The sequence below is a fragment of the Lathyrus oleraceus genome, chromosome 1 (genome assembly GCF_024323335.1).
Source record: "Lathyrus oleraceus cultivar Zhongwan6 chromosome 1, CAAS_Psat_ZW6_1.0, whole genome shotgun sequence".
Taxonomy (NCBI): domain Eukaryota; kingdom Viridiplantae; phylum Streptophyta; class Magnoliopsida; order Fabales; family Fabaceae; genus Lathyrus; species Lathyrus oleraceus.
In genome coordinates this window covers 188667116-188686232 of record NC_066579.1, presented here as the reverse complement: position 1 = coordinate 188686232, position 19117 = coordinate 188667116, and the positions used below count along the sequence as shown (strand labels likewise).

Sequence of the window (19117 nt, the reverse complement as noted above, 5' to 3'; positions counted from 1 at the left end):
ACCTCTAACAACATTTTGCGATCAATCTTTGACAAGGAAAAATTGTCTGGGACAAATTTTCTGGATTCGCGCCGAAATCTGAGGATTATCCTCAAACATGATAGAAAGTTGTATGTCTTGAAGAAACTTGTTCCTGAAGAGGAACCTCCTAGTTCTTCACCTAAGGCAGAAAGAGATGCTTATAAGAAGCATGTCGATTATGCCAATGAAACTGCTTGTCTCTTGCTAGCTACCATGAACTCAGAGTTGCAAAAGCAACATGAGAACATGGCAGCGTTCAATATGATCGAACACCTCAAGATGCTCTATCAAGAGAAAGCAAGGCATGAAAGGTTTGAAGTTTCAAACGCCCCTTTTCAAGGAAAGTTAGCTGAGGGAGCCCCTGTAGGTCCCCATGTGCTCAAGATGATTGGGTATGTTGAAAACCTTGAGAGGTTGGGTTTTCCCCTCAGAAAGGAACTTGCGACTGATTTGATCTTGCAATCGTTGCCAGATAGATTCAATCAATTTGTCCTAAATTTCAATATGAATGATATGGACAAATCTCTTCCTGAACGGATAGCCATGTTAAGAACTGCTGAGCAAAATCTGAAGTCAAAAGGGAAGTCCATTCTGATGATCGGAAATGGAAAGAGACAGAACAGAAGGCCCACCAAGCAGGGTGATAAAGGGAAAGGCAAGGAAATTGCCAAACCCAAACCCACTGTTGCTGCTTTGAAGCCTAGTGGAGGCATAGCAAAAGAAGGCCCCTGCTTCCATTGCGGTAAGACCGAACACTGGAAGAGAAACTGCCTAAAGTACATGGAAGATAAGAATAATGGAGTAGAGACTTCAACTTCAGGTATTTTTGTTATTGAAATTAATTTATCTACTTTTGCATCATGGGTATTAGACTCTAGATGCGGTTCTCACATTTGTACCAATGTGCAGGGACTAAAAAGGAGTAGAGATTTGGCAAAAGGTGAAGTTGACCTACGAGTTGGCAATGGAGCAAAGGTTGCTGCTTTAGCCGTAGGAACTTATGTATTGACTTTACCTAGTGGTTTAATAATCCAGTTAGAGAACTGTTATTATGTACCTGCAATTAGCAGGAATATTATTTCCGTTTCTTGTTTGGACAAGTTTGGTTTTTCATTTATAATAAAGAAAAATTGTTATTCAATTTATTTGAATGATATATTCTATGCTACTGCACAAATGAACAATTGACTATATGTCCTTGATCTTGAAATGCCTATTTATAACACTAATACTAAAAGGATGAAACCTAATGAGTTAAATCCAACTTACCTTTGGCATTGTCGATTAGGCCACATAAATGAGAAACGCATTTCCAAACTCTATAAAGATGGATTGTTGGACTCTTTTGATTATGAATCATATGAGACATGCAGATCTTGTTTAATTGGAAAGATGACAAAGTCTCCATTCACAGGAAAAGGTGAAAGAGCTAATGATCTTTTGGCCCTCATACATACTGATGTATGTGGACCACTGAACATACCAGCCAGAGGAGGTTTTCAGTACTTCATCACATTTATTGATGATTTCAGTAGATATGGTTATGTGTATTTAATGAAACACAAATCAGAGTCCTTTGAAAAGTTCAAGGAATTTAAGAATGAAGTACAAAACCAACTAGGTAAGAATATTAAAACTCTTCGATCAGATTGAGGTGGTGAGTATTTAAGCCTAGAGTTTGATGACCATCTGAAAGAGCGTGGGATCCTATCCCAACTTACTCCTCCTGGAACACCCCAATGGAATGGTGTATCTGAGAGAAGAAGTCGAACCCTGTTAGACATGGTCCGATCCATGATGAGTCACGCCGATCTTCCAAACTCCTTTTGGGGACATGCACTATTGACAGCAGCTTACACACTTAACCGTGTTCCATCCAAAAAGGTTGAGAAGACACCATATGAGATATGGAGTGGTAAGAAACCACATATGTCTTACATGAAGATTTGGGGTTGCGAAGTTTATGTGAAATGACAAATTTCAACTAAGCTTGAGCCCAAATCTGACAAATGCTTATTTGTGGGGTATCCTAAAGAAACAAGAGGGTATTACTTCTACAATCCTTCTGAGGGAAAAGTGTTTGTCGCTCGAACTGGAGTTTTCCTAGAAAAGGATTTTATTTCCAAAGGAATCAGTGGGAGGAAAATAGAGCTTGAAGAAATTCAAGAATCACAAAGCATCGATACACCTATGGAGGAATTAGAGCAGGAAACACAAGTAGTTGTGGAGGAGCAACCTGCTCAAGTAGAACAAGACCAACGTAGGTCAAGCAGGATACGTCACCAACCTGAGAGATATGGATATCTCATAACTGATCAAGGTGATGTATTACTCATGGATCAAGATGAGCCTGTGACCTACCAAGACGCCATAACTGGTCCCGAGTCTGAGAAATGGCTAGAAGCCATGAAATCTGAAATAGATTCCATGTACACAAACCAAGTTTGGACCTTGGTAGAGCCTCTTGTAGGAGTTAACCCTATAGGATGCAAGTGGGTCTTCAAAAAGAAGACTGACATGGATGGTAAGGTACATACCTATAAGGCAAGACTGGTTGCAAAAGGATATAAACAAATTCATGTGGTTGACTATGATGAAACCTTTTCACCAGTTGAAATGCTTAAATCTGTTCGGATTTTACTTGCTATCGATGCATATCATGATTATGAAATATGGCAGATGGATGTTAAAACTGTTTTCCTTAATGGGAATCTTCTTGAGGATGTGTACTTGACACAGCCTGGAGGATTTGACATACCAGAAGAAGCCCAAAAGATATGTAAGTTATAAAGATCAATCTATGGATTGAAGCAAGCTTCCAGAAGCTGGAATCTTCGTTTTGATGAAACGGGAAAACAATATGGATTCATCAAGAACGAAGATGAGCCTTGTTTCTACAAGAAGGTTAGTGGGAGCATGATCGTTTTCCTGGTATTATATGTAGATGACATATTACTCATTGGAAATGATGTCCCTACCCTGCAACAAGTAAAGTCTTGGTTGGGGAAATGCTTTTCTATGAAGGACCTAGGTGAAGCAGCCTATATATTAGGAATCAGAATCTATAGAGATAGATCACAAAAACTGATTGGCCTAAGTAAGAGTATGTACGTAGACAATGTGCTGAGACGCTTTAATATGCATGATTCCAAGAAAGGATTCATACCTATGCAACATGGCCTGTGTCTATCAAAAACACAATCCCCTTCAACTAAGGAAGAAAGGGATCACATGAATAAGATTCCATATGCATCTGCAATAGGATCTATCATGTATGCCACGTTATGTACTCGACCAGATGTCTCGTATGCTTTAAGTGCAACGAGTAGGTACCAATCTGATCCTGGTGATGCTCATCGGGTAGCTGTCAAGAATATCCTTAAGTATTTGAGAAGGACTAAGGACTCATTCTTGATATATGGAGGTCAGGAAGAGTTGGCTGTAATTGGATACACCGATGCTAGCTTCCAGACAGATAAGGATGACTTTAGATCGCAATCTAGTTATGTGTTTTGCTTAAACAGTGGCGTAGTGAGTTGGAAAAGTTCAAAGCAAGATACAGTTGCTGATTCTACAACCGAGGCCGAGTATATTGCTGCCTCAAGTGCAACAAAGGAAGTTGTTTGGATCAAAAAGTTCATTAGTGAACTTGGCATAGTTCCTAGAATTGTGGATCCCATTGGTCTCTATTGTGATAACAATGGTGCTATCGCACAAGCTAAGGAGCCTAGATCTCACCAACGATCCAAACATATACTTAGGCGTTATCACCTCATTCGAGAGATAATAGATAGAGGAGATGTGAAAATATGCAGAGTACCTACACTTGACAATATTGCTGACCCACTGACAAAGCCTCTTGCGCAGCAGAAGCATGATGGCCATACTAGACCTATGGGCATTAGGGGTATGCCTGATTGGCTCTAGTGCTAGTGGGAGATTGTTGGTGTAAGCCATAGAGGTCAATACTTTTGGTACATGTATCGAATTATTCATTAATAATAAAAGACTTTTTCTTTATTATGTTTGTTTAATAAAGTCCCTAGAATAGATAGTCCGTTTAATGTATCAAGTGTGACTTAATCATGAGATCACATTAAACATAAGGACATTATTCTTAAAGTATCTGTAGTCGAGATTTATTGTGAAGTGGGATAACATTAAAGCATTTAGACTATTATGTATATAGACTGATGATCACATCTCATGGATCATGGATAAGGAGTTATCAAGTCTTAAACATAGGTATGAATATTAAGAGTAATATTTATACTGAATTGACCAGCTATGAGAATACTATATAGAATGTTATGCAAAGTGTCATAAGTTATTCTCATGGTGATAATGGTGTATACCACCCTTCGACCTGAAACCACTATGGACCCTAGATGTAGAGTCGAGTGCCTTATTGATGATCAAACGTTGTCCGTAATTGGATGACCATAAAGACAGTTGATGGGTACTCCACGAAGCATGCTAAGGGACATGAGTGACCTAGATGGAATTTGCCCATCCTGCGTAATAGGATAAATGTCTATGGGCCCAATATTGAACTGGACAAGGATGACACGGTCTATGCCTTGTGTTTAATATAGACATAAGGACAAAAGGGTAATTGTACATATAAGTATTATCACAAAATGGATTTGTCAGATCACATGACATTTTCGTGTCTTGGGTAGCAGTGATGTGTTGCTAGATATCGCTCACTGTTTATTATGTTAAATATGTGATTTAATATAATTACCAATGTCGCGAAAACCTACAGGGTCACACACAAAAGGACGGATTGATGAGAGATAGAGTAACTAAGGAATACCGTAATGTACGGTGCCCTTAAGTGAATTATAGAACATCGTAAGGTACAGTGTACTTAAGTAGAATACGAAATATGGTAAGGTACCACGTGCTTAAGTGATTTTGGCATATTATAAGATATGGGCCATATACACTTGAGTGGGCTTTTTAGCTTGCCGCCCACACAAGTGGTTCTATAAATAGAACCCTTGTGTAGAAGCATGAGTGCAGTTGCAATTTCGTTTTCTCTCTCTCTTTCGCTCTCACTCAAAGCCTTCATTCGTAGCAGCTAGCACTGAGATTGAAGGGATCCGTTCGTGTGGACTGAGTAGAGGCGTTGTCATCGTTCAACGTTCGTGATCGCTCCATAGATCTGCATCAAAGGTTTCAATCGTCACAAGAGGTAACGATTCTATCACTGATCATGCCCATTCGTAAAGATCACTAGAGGAGAAAATTTTAAATTCCGCTGCATTTTGGATCGCCCTTCTCCTTCATGTATAACGGTCGTCTGCAACGGCCAGCTAAGCGTAACGGTCATCTGCATGCTGTGTGACGATCGTGGTGGATTCGTGACGGTCATCACGTCTGTGAGATGGGCGTCACACTATATGTGACGGTCGTCACACGCTTGTTTGCAAATTTTCTCATTAAATGTTGCAGCAGTTTTTAATACATTATGATATAATGACTTAGCAATTGAATTTAAAAGCATAAAAAAATAAAAATATATATAAGCATAAATAAATAAATAGCAATGTTATTAGATTAAACGATTAAAATTAAATGTAATATAAGAAATAATAACAATAAAAAGAGCAATAAATAAAAACAATAAAATGTGCTCCCTCCCCACACAAAACATAGCAGTATCCTCATTGCTTAGTGTGAGTAGGAGAGATCAGCGGTCAGTGAAATCAGCCATGGCTCTGTCCCAATGCAGCTACAACCTGGTTCAAATGATCAAACTGCTCGATGGCTACATCCATTAGGCCTAAGATATCAAGGTGCATGATCTTTATTTCTTCTTTCACAGTTGTGATGTCGGCATGGAAATCATTCAGACGAGTAAGAAGCATGGCAAGGTTATCAGCATAGGATGGAAGTGCCGGTTCATCTATGTCATAGTAGTTTGGAGGTGTTTCAGGGTCAGATTCATTAACATGGTTAGGGTCATTGAAATACTCATATATAGGCGGTGTCTCAGGAGGTGAAGGTGGATCAATTGGGTGTTCATCTAAATCATAAAGCCAGTCATTGTTGTTATGAACACTTATTCTCTCATGGTTAGGCAGGGTAAATAGTCAGACAACTTCGTTGTTAATGAGGTAATCAAAAGTATCTGGCCCAAGGTTTCCTATGATTCTACGGTTAAAGAAAAATTCAATGTCCATGGGTCGGATGTGTCCAAATGGTGCATGCTCGTAAAGTGGGTGTCTAAGTCCAATGGCATCAGCTATCATGGTTACTAGGCCACCTATTATGATTGGGGTTCGGTTGTTCTTTGCAAGGTGAATGAATCTCTCCATCATAAATGTCACAACATTGACATGTCGACCTTGATTGACACAGAGCAAGATGAAAAGTTCATCTCGCGACACTATGGTGTTGTTCTCTTCCTTACCAAACAGGGTGTGGGCTAGTATTTTATGGAAGTAGCGGATAGAAGGGTTGTGGATCATTTGGGAGTGCATCTCGTTTGGGTTAGGGTGGTAGTCTCCAGTTACACTACCCCAAAAGTACTTTAGGTCGATGTCATCGATTAGTTCCTCATGGCGGGTAGTGAAAATAAATGGGCCACTAGGAAATCCTAGGAGGTCAGCAAGGTCTTTATGGTTATAGGTGAAGTCCATGCTAAATAGCCTAAAGGAAATCAACCCTTTGTTAAGTCCGTAACCATGCTCGGGGTTGTAAACTAGGGAGCTAAGGAATTCTAGGGTGAGTTCACGGTAAGTGACAAACCTTCTCTTAATAGCAGCATTCTCCCATCCTAACTGATTAAACATAAACAAGATGATATCTCGGATACCTAACCTATCCATGGTAGGTCCATCATAATATATGGATAACGCCATATCCATTCGAGATAAATAATCATAACGCCTTCTCTAAACTCTGCCTCTGAAAACTGTGTCTACTGGTTGCATGATGAAAGTTAGTAACTAACTAGTTATAAATTCGCCTGTTAATCAGTATTCAATATTTCTAAGTTAGTAACTAGAAGCAACAAGTATTATTGCATAGAATCAAGGAAGGGGAGCAAAAATAAAAATGAAAGTCAAAGAAGAAATTACTTAGTATCAAAGATAACAAATAAAAGAAAAGATGGGTTGTCTCCCACTAAGCACTTTGTTTAATGTCGTAAGTTCGACAATAACGTTGCGACGTACTAGTTTTGTGGTTGAGCGGGCAGCTCTATAAGTCTTAGACTATTTGAATAGTCTCTATTGTCAATATTATGATAATGTTTTAATCTCTGCCCGTTTACCATAAATGGTTCACTATTCCGACCTTTGATTTCTATCGCACCGCTTTTTAGGACTTTAGTGATTTCGAAAGGGCTTGACCATCTAGATTTAAGTTTTCCCGGAAAAAGTTTAAGCCTCGAATTAAATAGTAGTACTATGTCGTCGACAGTAAACTCTTTCCTAGATATACGTTTGTCGTGCCATCTTTTGGTTCGCTCTTTGTATATCCTGGCATTCTCATAGGCGTCTAGTCGAAGTTCTTCCAATTCGTGAATGTCCAAAATTCGTTTCTCACCTGCGGAAGTATAATTTATATTTAGGGTCTTAATTGCCCAGTAAGCTTTGTGTTCTAATTCCACAGGGAGATGACATGATTTACCATAGACTAATTTAAAGGGTGTGGTCCCTATTGGGGTTTTGTAAGTTGTCCTATAGGCCCACAGATCTTCGTTTAGTTTAGATGACCAGTCTTTTCTGGATATTCCGACAGTCTTTTATAGAATTTGTTTGATCTCTCGATTCGAGACTTCGACTTGCCCACTAGTCTGTGGGTGATAAGGTGTTGCTACACGGTGGCGGACTCCGTACTTCAGAAGAAGTTTTCCAAAGATATTTGATGTGAAATGGGAGCCACCGTCAATAACTACTAGTTTTGGCACATCGAATCTAGGAAAGATGATGTTCTTGAACAACTTAATCACTACTCGTGTGTCATTTGTCAGATAGGCTACAACCTCGATCCATTTTGAAACATAGTCGACAACAACGAGTATGTACTTATTACCAAAAGAAGATGGGAATGGTCCCATGAAGTCAATCCCCCTTACATCGAAGACTTCCACTTCTAAGATTCCTGTTTGTGGCATTTCATCGCGTCTTGAGATGTTACCAGTGCGTTGACACCGGTCACATTTTATGACCGCATTATGGACATTTTTCCATAGAGTATGCCAAAAGAGGCCCGATTGTAGGATCTTAGTACAGGTCTTTGAGGTACTTGTGTGCCCACCATAGGGAGCGTAATGGCAATGAGAGATTATCTCGTTTATTTCATCCTCAGGAACACATCGACTGAAAATACCGTCGATACCTCTTTTGAAAAGCAGAGGTTCATCCCAGTAGTATTGTTTTAGATCATGAAATAATTTCTTCTTTTGTTGGTAAGATTGGTCCGGTGGAAGCCCTCCAACAGCTAGGTAGTTGACAAAATCAGCATACCATGGCAGAGTTACATTTGCATGAATTTCTTCCACGGATTCTTCTATTTCTGTATCATTTATTGTTAATTCAGACATGTTGCTTTCCATTTGGGCTATGAGTCGTTCGTAAGGGAAATCGTCATTGATTGGAATTTGTTCATGTTTATTCCCTTCGATTCGTGATAAGTGGTCCGCTACTACGTTTTCAGTACCTTTCTTATCTTTTATCTCTAATTCGAATTCTTGTAAGAGTAGGATCCATCTTAAAAGTCTTGGTTTGGAATCCTTCTTACTTAACAGATATCTAATAGCGGCGTGGTCAGTATAGATAATAATTTTCGCTCCTACTAGGTAGGAACGGAACTTGTCCAAGGCGAACACAACGGCTAAAAGTTCCTTTTCTGTGGTGGCGTAGATCATTTGGGTTGGATCTAGTGTTCTACTTGCGTAGTAGATAGCATGAAACTTCTTATCCTTTCTTTGTCCTAGTACTGCGCCTACGGCGTAATCACTCGCATCACACATGATTTCGAAAGGTAATCTCCAGTCAGGTGGTTGCATTATGGGTGCGGTGATTAAATATGTTTTTAACTGGTTGAACGATGTTAAACATTTTTCATCAAAGATAAAATCAGTGTCTTTCATTAATAAACCCATAAGTGACTTGGTAATTTTCGAGAAATCTTTGATAAAACGTCGGTAGAAACCGGCGTGTCCTAAAAAGCTTCGTATTTCTCGTACGGTTTTAGGGGGGTGAAGGTTCTCTATAATTTCGATCTTAGCTTTGTCTATTTCAATTCCTCTATCAGATACTACATGACCTAACATGATTCCTTGTTGGACCATGAAATGGCATTTCTCCCAGTTCAAAACGAGATTTACCTTTACGCATCTTTGATAACACGAAATTATATCACATTTTAAGACTTAATTCAATTAGATTATATTATCATTTACTTTAGTTTATCTCATTTTATCAGATATTATGCAGTATTTCCTTGCTATTTATGTCAGGTATCCATTTTGAAGCAAAAGTGAAAAAGGGAAGAAAAGGAGGTGTAAAAAGGAATAAAAAGGAAACAAATAACAAAGACCAAGCCCAGCCCAAAGAAAGTGCACGTTATGCCTGTGACGGGCGTCACAAGGGTTGTGACGAGCGTCACACTAAAAGCATTCCTGTGACGAGCGTCACACATGGTGTGACAAGCGTCACACCAGTCCTCTATATTTTTGGCGCAAGGAACTCAACTGACCACGTTGAAAGCTATTTCCACGCACGCTTAACCCTCGGAACGAGACCACGCACACGGAAACCCTTGAAAAGCAGTTACACCAGCAGCTGTATAAATAGCAGCTAATTGGGAAGTTTCAAAGCACCGGTTTTTCCACGCTCACATTGCCGAAGCTCTGCCAAATTTTCTTTTCACGCCTTTTGCTTATTTTTTCTTTTCCAGCATTGTTTATTTTATTTATTTCTTTTGCAAGCTTTACGTTCTTTTTCCCTTGCAAATTTACCTTTCCAGTTTTAGCTTTTAGATATTTTTCGCATAATAGTTTCTACACCGGAAACTATTGTGCAACTTTATACTGGATTTAACCTTACGTTATATTCCAGTTTTATTTCCTTGATTTAATTTACTGTTTAATTGAAGAATCCGAGAACAAATCCTACCGGCCTGTGGTAGAGTGTTCAAGACTATTGTATTACGCATTCAGGTTCTTTAATCATTATTTAATATTTTGTTTTATTATTTATCTATATTATCTGCCTGGAATGAGTCTGTTTATGCATGATATAAATTCTTATTTATTTAGCATGTCTGGCTAATTTGCCTAGGTATCGGTATGTAAAGTAAGCAGAATAAGGGATCAAGACTGAGTCGGTCTATCTAAACTTAAAATCAAAATCAATCTTTTTACGGTCTCAACTTACAGGTTTAATAACAAGATTTTTTTACAAAAGTAAAAGACATAAAGAAGTTAAAATCAATAGAGCGAGAGTTTGAGATTTTAACTGGACAGTGTAAGTTAGGCATTAATTCTAGATCAGGGCGAGAGCAAGTTTTGGAGTTAATTAAATTCTGACCTTTTCCAAAAAGTATTTTTAAAGATTGAATGTGAGGACGAGAGTTAAGCATTTGGATTTAATTATATAACCTAAGTCAACAGAGCGAGAGTTTGAGATAAGGGTGTTTAAAACGGTCAGTATTTTCTTAAAAAGAGTTTCTGCAACTTTATTGCTTTCAAAATATGGTTTTTGACTTAATTATAAGTGACAGCAACATTAATATAAAATCATGGTTTATTCAACAGAGCGAGAGTTTGAGATAGAACCTTTAACCAATAAAGTTAACCGAAACGATTCATTTTAAAACCAAGAAACCGACAAAGACTTGATTCCCTAGTTTTGACGAACTACATACCGATATCCGTTTTATTAATATTTAATCTAGATATTAGTTTAGCTCTTAGTTTTTCCCAAACAATCAAACATTTTCACCTTAGGTTTACGTAGTAACCTTAGATAACGGTATATCGATTCATAAGTCCCTGTGGGATCGATATCTTTTAAAACTACGCGATAGAACTGTGCACTTGCAGTTTGTATCCCATTCTCGACTCACCCAGTCGAGCGATCAAGTTTTTGGCGCCGTTGCCGGGGACTTTTATTCAATCGATATCGTAACTCTTCCGTTACGCTGTAGAGACTAAGGTTTCTTTTCCTTCTATTTTCTTTCTTTCGTTGATTTGTATGCCACGCACTCGCTCTCAAGGCGAACCGCTCTATTTACGAATCAACGATATCGAACTATATCTCCGAGTCTTACGACGAATTCGGGAATATCGTGCTGAAAACAATCTCCCTCCTATAAACCTTCCTGATTTCAAAAACATTTTTCCTTCTTTAACCGAGATGGCAGAACCAGCTCGTGCTCTTAGAGATTACGCCGCTCCATCGCAAGATGAACCGCATTCAAGTATTGCTCCGCCCGCAATCGAAGCAAACAACTTTGAACTTAAACCTTCGTTGTTGCAGGCTGTGCAACAGAACCAATTCTCTGGAAATCTTACCGAAGATCCAAACCTTCATTTATCCGTATTTGTCCAATACGCTGATACTGTTAAAGCTAATGGTGTCACTTCAGAGGCAATTCGACTTCGTCTTTTTCCTTTCTCATTAAGAGATAGCGCTAGAAGATGGCTTCAATCTCTTCCTTCCAACTCAGTCACCACATGGAACGAGTTGAAGAAAGTTTTTCTTGCCCGATATTTTCCACCAAGCAAAACAGCTATGTTAAGAGCCCAGATAAACGGATTTAAACAGAAAGACAACGAGTCTCTTTTCGAAGCATGGGAAAGATACAAAGACATGATGAGACTTTGCCCACACCATGGTTTGGAAGACTGGTTAGTAATTCACACATTTTATAATGGTCTCTTATACAATACAAGGTTAACAATAGACGCCGCTGCAGGTGGTGCACTAATGAACAAACCTTACGCTGATGCTTACCAGCTTATCGAGAGCATGGCCCAAAACCACTATCAGTGGGGAACCGAACGAACGAATGTGGAAAAACCTCAACCGAAAACTGGCATGTACGAGATAAGTAACCTTGATCACGTCAATGCAAAAGTGGATGCTTTGGTCCAGAAAATTGAAAGTTTAAACGTATCACCTCCAGCAGCCGTGGTTGCTATAACTCAGAATTGCGAGGTCTGTGGAATCCAAGGCCACACTCCTGCGGAATGTCAACTCTTGACTGGAATCCAAACAGAGCAAGTAAACTATGCTCAAGGAAGCCCCTATTCGAATACCTATAACCCAAATTGGAAGAACCATCCAAACTTCTCATACAAGAGTAATAATGCTTTATACGCACCTGGACAGTCTCCAAATCAAGCCCCATCTATACCTCCGGGATATCAGAAACAGAATCCTAACAATAATACCCCTAGAAAATCCAACCTGGAAATCATGATGGAAAATTTTATAGCTTCCCAACAACAAACCAATAAAGATTTCTTAAACCAGAACATACACACTGGCGAACAACTTAAACAGCTAGCAAGCAAAGTAGATGCCCTGGCTACCCATAACAAAATGCTGGAAACGCAAATATCTCAAGTAGCTCAACAACAAGCACCTACTGCTGCACCAACTGGTACATTCCCTGGACAGCCCCAACCCAATCCGAGAAGCCAAGCTCATGCAATTATATTAAGAAGTGGAACGGAAGTGGAAGGACCGTCTGACCCAAGGATAGAAAACCAAAACCCTAAGAAATCTACTGAGGAAAGTGAACCTAAGGAAAAGGAAGAGAGTAATAAGGAAACCCTAGAAAAGAAGGAACCTTATGTACCTCCACCACCTTACAAACCACCTATACCTTACCCTCAAAGGCTTGTTAAAACCAAAGATGTAGGCCAATTTAGAAAATTTGTTGATCTCCTTAAACAATTAAACGTTACAATTCCGTTTACCGAAGCTATTACGCAGATGCCTTCATATGCTAAATTCTTAAAAGAAATTCTTTCTAATAAAAGGAAACTTGAGGATAGCGAAACCGTTACACTCCCTGCCGAATGTAGCGCTATAATCCAAAACATGCCCCCTAAACTCAAGGATCCGGGTAGTTTCTCTATACCCTGTCACATAGGAAAATTTGTCATCGACAAAGCCTTATGCGATTTAGGAGCCGGAATTAGCGTTATGCCTTTATCCATATGTAAGAAACTGGAAATGGGAGAATTAAGACCGACCAAAATGTCTGTGCAATTAGCAGATCGTTCCATCAAATATCCTGTAGGAATCCTTGAAAACGTTCCCGTACGCATAGGTCAGTTTTACATTCCCACTGACTTCACAATTATGGACATTAGAGAAGATGATACGACACCTATTATACTAGGAAGACCATTCTTAGCAACTGTCGGTGCAATCATAGACGTAAAACGAGGACGACTCACCTTCGAAGTAGGCGAAGAGAAAATTGAATTCATTCTTTCCCAATTCTTGAAAGCACCTGCAATAGAAGATACATGTTACTTCATGGATATCATCGATGAATGCATAAAAGAAGCAGAGTCAGGAGAAGACAAATCATCAGACTATCTTTTAGAGGACAAATCTAAACAATGCCTAGCAATAACACCGGATCCTACGCAGTGTCTTAACAAACCAACCCCTGATTTGAAAACACTTCCCAAAAATCTGAGATATGAATTCCTAGACTTAGAACTTGAACGACCTGTGATAGTTAATGCAGATCTAGGAAGACTCGAAACAGAAAAACTCCTACATATCTTAAGAAAATATCCAACCGCACTAGGATACCACATCACCGATCTTAAAGGAATAAGCCCTTCTATTTGTATGCACCGCATCATGTTAGAAGAAGACTGTAAAACCTCTAGGGAACACCAGAGAAGACTAAATCCGATCCTAAGTGAGGTAGTAAAGAAAGAAATAACCAAGTTATTAGAAGCAGGTATTATATATCCTATATCTGATAGCAAATGGGTTAGTCCTGTACACGTTGTACCAAAGAAAGGAGGCATAACCGTTATTGAAAACGAAAAAGGAGAAACTATAACTAAACGAATCGAATCGGGATGGAGAATGTGCATTGATTATAGGAAACTAAACAAAGCAACCCGAAAAGATCATTTCCCTTTACCATTCATTGACCAAATGTTAGAACGATTAGCTAAACATTCACATTTCTGTTATTTAGACGGTTATTCAGGCTTCTTTCAAATACCAATTCACCCTGATGACCAAGAAAAGACAACATTCACATGCCCTTTTGGTACCTTCGCGTATAGACGAATGCTGTTTGGTCTGTGTAATGCCCCTGCAACTTTTCAAAGATGCATGATGGCAATATTCGCCGACTTTCTCGAAAACATCATGGAAGTATTTATGGATGACTTTTCTGTATACGGACAAAGTTTCGAAGAATGCCTTGAAAACCTGGAAAGAGTTCTGGAGCGATGTGTAAAAGTAAACTTAGTACTTAATTGGGAAAAGTGCCACTTTATGGTACAAGAAGGAATTGTTTTAGGACACATCATCTCGAACAGAGGAATTGAAGTAGACAAAGCCAAAATAGAGGTAATCGAAAATCTTCAACCCCCAAGAACCGTGAGAGAAGTACGAAGTTTTTTAGGACACGCCGGTTTTTACCGACGATTCATCAAAGACTTCTCTAAGATAACTAAACCCTTAACCGGACTGTTGATGAAAGATGCTGAATTCATATTTGACGATAACTGTTTAAAAGCATTTCAAACTCTTAAACAAGCATTGATCTCCGCACCCATTATGCAGACACCAGACTGGAATGAACCATTCGAAATAATGTGCGATGCCAGTGATTATGCTGTAGGTGCTGTTTTAGGACAAAGAAAGGATAAAAAGCTTCACGTTATATATTACGCTAGCAGAACCCTGGATGAAGCACAGATGAATTATGCCACAACCGAGAAAGAACTCCTAGCAGTGGTATTTGCGCTAGATAAATTTCGTTCTTACCTGGTAGGAGCCAAAATAATAGTTTACACTGATCACGCTGCTATCAGGTACCTTTTAACAAAAAAAGATGCTAAACCTAGACTCCTAAGATGGATCTTGTTACTACAAGAATTCGACTTAGAAATCAAGGACAAGAAAGGAACTGAAAACGTAGTAGCAGACCACCTCTCTAGACTTGAGAACCTTGAACCGGAAAGAACATCCATTAATGATGATTTCTCGTATGATAAACTCATAGCTACTTTGGAAGAGAACAACTCCGACATGCAAGTAGAAACCACCTTAGCTATATCTGTCATACCATGGTACGCTGATCTAGTCAATTATTTAGCTGCCGGAATAGTTCCACCTACTTTATCTTACCAGCAGAAGAAACGATTCTTCCACGACATAAAACACTATTACTGGGATGATCCCTTACTTTTCAAAAGAGGCCCCGATGGTATTTTCCGTCGATGTATACCCGAAGAAGAGGTAGAAAATATAATCCAACACTGTCACTCTGCGCCTTATGGTGGACACACAAGTACATCCAAGACCTGCTCTAAAATCCTACAAGCTGGCTTTTATTGGCCAACTATATGGAAGGACGTACATGCGGCTATTAAGGAGTGTGACAGATGTCAACGCACGGGAAACATATCTAGACGTGACGAGATGCCACAAAAAGGTATTTTGGAAGTAGAGATTTTTGACGTGTGGGGGATAGACTTCATGGGACCTTTCCCATCCTCTTTCGGTAACAAATACATACTCGTGGCAGTTGACTACGTATCAAAATGGATCGAAGCTATAGCTTCTCCAACAAATGACACCCGAGTAGTAACTAGACTCTTTAAAAATATAATATTTCCGAGATTTGGCATCCCAAGAATAGTAGTCAGTGATGGTGGATCACACTTTATATCCAAGGTACTCGAAAAACTACTACTTAAATATGGAGTGAGACATAGGATAGCAACACCTTACCACCCTCAAACCAGTGGACAAGTGGAAGTATCTAACAGAGAAATCAAGCAAATACTAGAAAAAACGGTCGCCACTTCAAGGAAAGATTGGTCATTGAAATTACCAGAAGCTTTGTGGGCATACCGAACTGCTTATAAAACTCCCATAGGGACGACCCCATTTAAGCTCATTTATGGAAAATCCTGTCACCTCCCGGTAGAATTAGAACATAAAGCCTATTGGGCTATTAGAAATTTAAATTTGAATTATAAAGCCGCCGGTGAAAAGAGAATCCTTGACATAAACGAATTAGAGGAACTCAGAAGAGACGCCTATGAAAATGCCAAAATCTATAAAGAAAGAACAAAACAATGGCATGACAAGCGTATATCAAGGAAAATCTTCAAGCAAGGCGACGCAGTACTTTTATTTAACTCTAGACTAAAGTTATTCCCGGGAAAACTACGATCCAGATGGTCAGGACCTTTTCATATCACTAAAATCTTTCCCAGTGGAGCGGTAGAAATAAAAGGACAATCTACAGAACCGTTCACCGTAAACGGGCAACGTCTGAAACATTATCACTATGCGGAAACCAACGAGGATTCGCAAATTCTACACTTAGACGAAACGCCCCCAGGACTCATAGACTATATTTAACAGTTTCTTTGTCGAGCTTGCGACATTTAAACAAAGCGCTTAGTGGGAGACAACCCACAAATTAATTTGTTATTTTATTATTCTATTATTATTATCATTTCCCTATTTTTCTCTTAATTATTCTTTTAATTTCTATTTAGTATTCATTATTGATTTATTAAAAAATATATATATATATATATATATATATATATATAATAATAATAATTCTTTTCTTCTTTCGGCATTTGGCCAAATCCTGACTTAAACTCATGTTTCTTTTCTCTAGCTAACACTAACCAGATGGGACATTCTGATCGTATGGGTATCAAGTTCAGAGGAATGGCTCAGAAACGAAAGTTTGAAGAACTAGCCGCTAGAGAGATGCTACCTAGTTTATATGCTGATGATTGGGCTATGACTGCCCTTGGACTGAGACAGAGTGTCCTGTTTTTGCTGAATCAGATAGGATGGGAGACCTCCCCTATCCTGAGACATTTCACCACCTACCGGAGACTCACACTAGAATTCCTTAGTTCATTAATCTATCTACCCAGCCACGGAAAAGGAATTAGCAGAGGTTTTATCCAGTTCAGAATGTTCAATATGGAGTACCAATTTAATATTAGAGACTTCACCAACCTTTTGGGTTTTCCTACCTCCTTTGATACATTCACTGTAAGCCAGGAAGAACTTTTTGAATATAGAGAGCTTGAACACTTTTGGGGTAAGCTGACTGGAAATGATGAGCCCGAAGAACATGAGTTTCTCTCTGGAAACATACATAACCCGGCTTTCGCTATTTCCATAAGGTCCTGACCCACACTTTATTTGGGAAGAAGCCAAATAGTACTTCAGTTTCACGTGATGAACTCTTCATCATATTTTGTGCTTCCCAGAACCGTCCAGTAAACGGTGCTACTTTTATGTTAGCTAATTTGGACCACCTTATCCAGGATGAGCGAGCACCCATTAGAATAGGCGGTTTGATCACTATGATAGGTAATGCTATTGGATTACGTCAGCCTATGCTTGACCTTAGCCCTTTTTGTGGCATTACTACTATGAGTATACCCTTCCTCTTCAACACTATGTTTATAGCAAACATAGGGTCTGATGAGTTTGAGCTTATTATTGATAACCAGGTTCTCTGCCTATTCACCATGCCCGATCCTAGAACTAGTGTTCATAACCAAAGGAACTGGCTCTATAACCTGAATGAAACCCCAACTCCTGCTGGATCCACTGAATCCATCCAGGATTATGAGATTTGTGATGACTATGAGCACTATGTTGACCATATCTCTCATGCTGAATCTGACCCTCAGACACCTTCCGGCTACTATGATATTGATCCTCCTCCTCAGCCTGTCCTGACCGAAGAATCAGCCATGCCTGATCTCCGACATCATATGCCAGGAACAGATATTAAAACCGTCATTGAAGCCTTGATGTCAGAGCAAGACGCCCTCAGGGAAGATTTCCACAACTTGAGACTTGAAATCCTAGAATACATGAGCAGCACGGCAAGTCAGTTACGTATGTTACGGCATCATGTTAACTCTTTTGCTCCTCCGGCCAGAGATCCGAAGATAGATGGAATTTAGTTATTTCTTTCTAAGTTATTTAGTTTTAGGCTAGATTTTTCATTAATGTTGTTTGAATTCATGTTTATTTCTATTTCATTTCATTGTTTTCCTTCCCTGTAATACATTATGATCATTCTTATTGAAGCTGTTTAGTTAATTTTATTATGCAATGGCTATTACGCTCTACTGTTGTTACCTATTATTATTATTATACAAAGCAAGTAAGCGTGCACAATACATTAAAATTGCAGACTAAAAATGATCATAAGCAAAATGAAACATTAAAATACGCTACCAAAGTAATTCTGTGAAGCGCTGCTGAAAGCCTTTCCAAAAAGAAATGTGTGACGAGCGTCACACTACCCATAACGGACGGCACGTCTATTGCCTGTTACGAGCGTCACAGCCTTGTGACGAGCGTAACGCCCCTCAGACATGTGAACGTTAGGGAGCCGTTGGAGACGAACGTTACACTTTAACTTTTTACATTCCCCATTCATTTTTCATTTACCACACTTAATTACTCTTCAACCACTTTTTCTTTCTATCTTCCAACCCTTCTCCTATAAATACCTGCCAAAACTTCCTTCATTCACCACAAAACAATTCTCTCCTATCAAATACATTTCTTTTTCTTTCCAAATCATCCCTTCAAAAATTCATCACAATGGCGGGAAATCAAAATTTCGGAAATATCACCTTCCGATCCGGAGATGACAACTACCAGCAAGAGCAATTCGAACGTTTCCAACAGCGAGGCGTCGCTTCCACCAGGTACCCCGATTTAACTTGTTTACAACAATTAGGATTACTCCAAGGTATCGAATGGATGCTCCGCCTAGCCGACTTAACCTTCCTTTGCACTCATAATCAACCCACCTACCCATCCCTAACCTTAGAATTCTTAAGTTCATACGA

At 39.1% G+C, this 19117-nt stretch overlaps 1 pseudogene; it reads right to left on the bottom strand.

Annotated features, from left to right (window-relative positions):
* Positions 1–11784: 11784 nt before the first annotated feature.
* Positions 11785–11884, bottom strand: LOC127116424 (uncharacterized; annotated as a pseudogene).
* Between the last annotated feature and the right edge of the window lie 7233 nt (positions 11885–19117).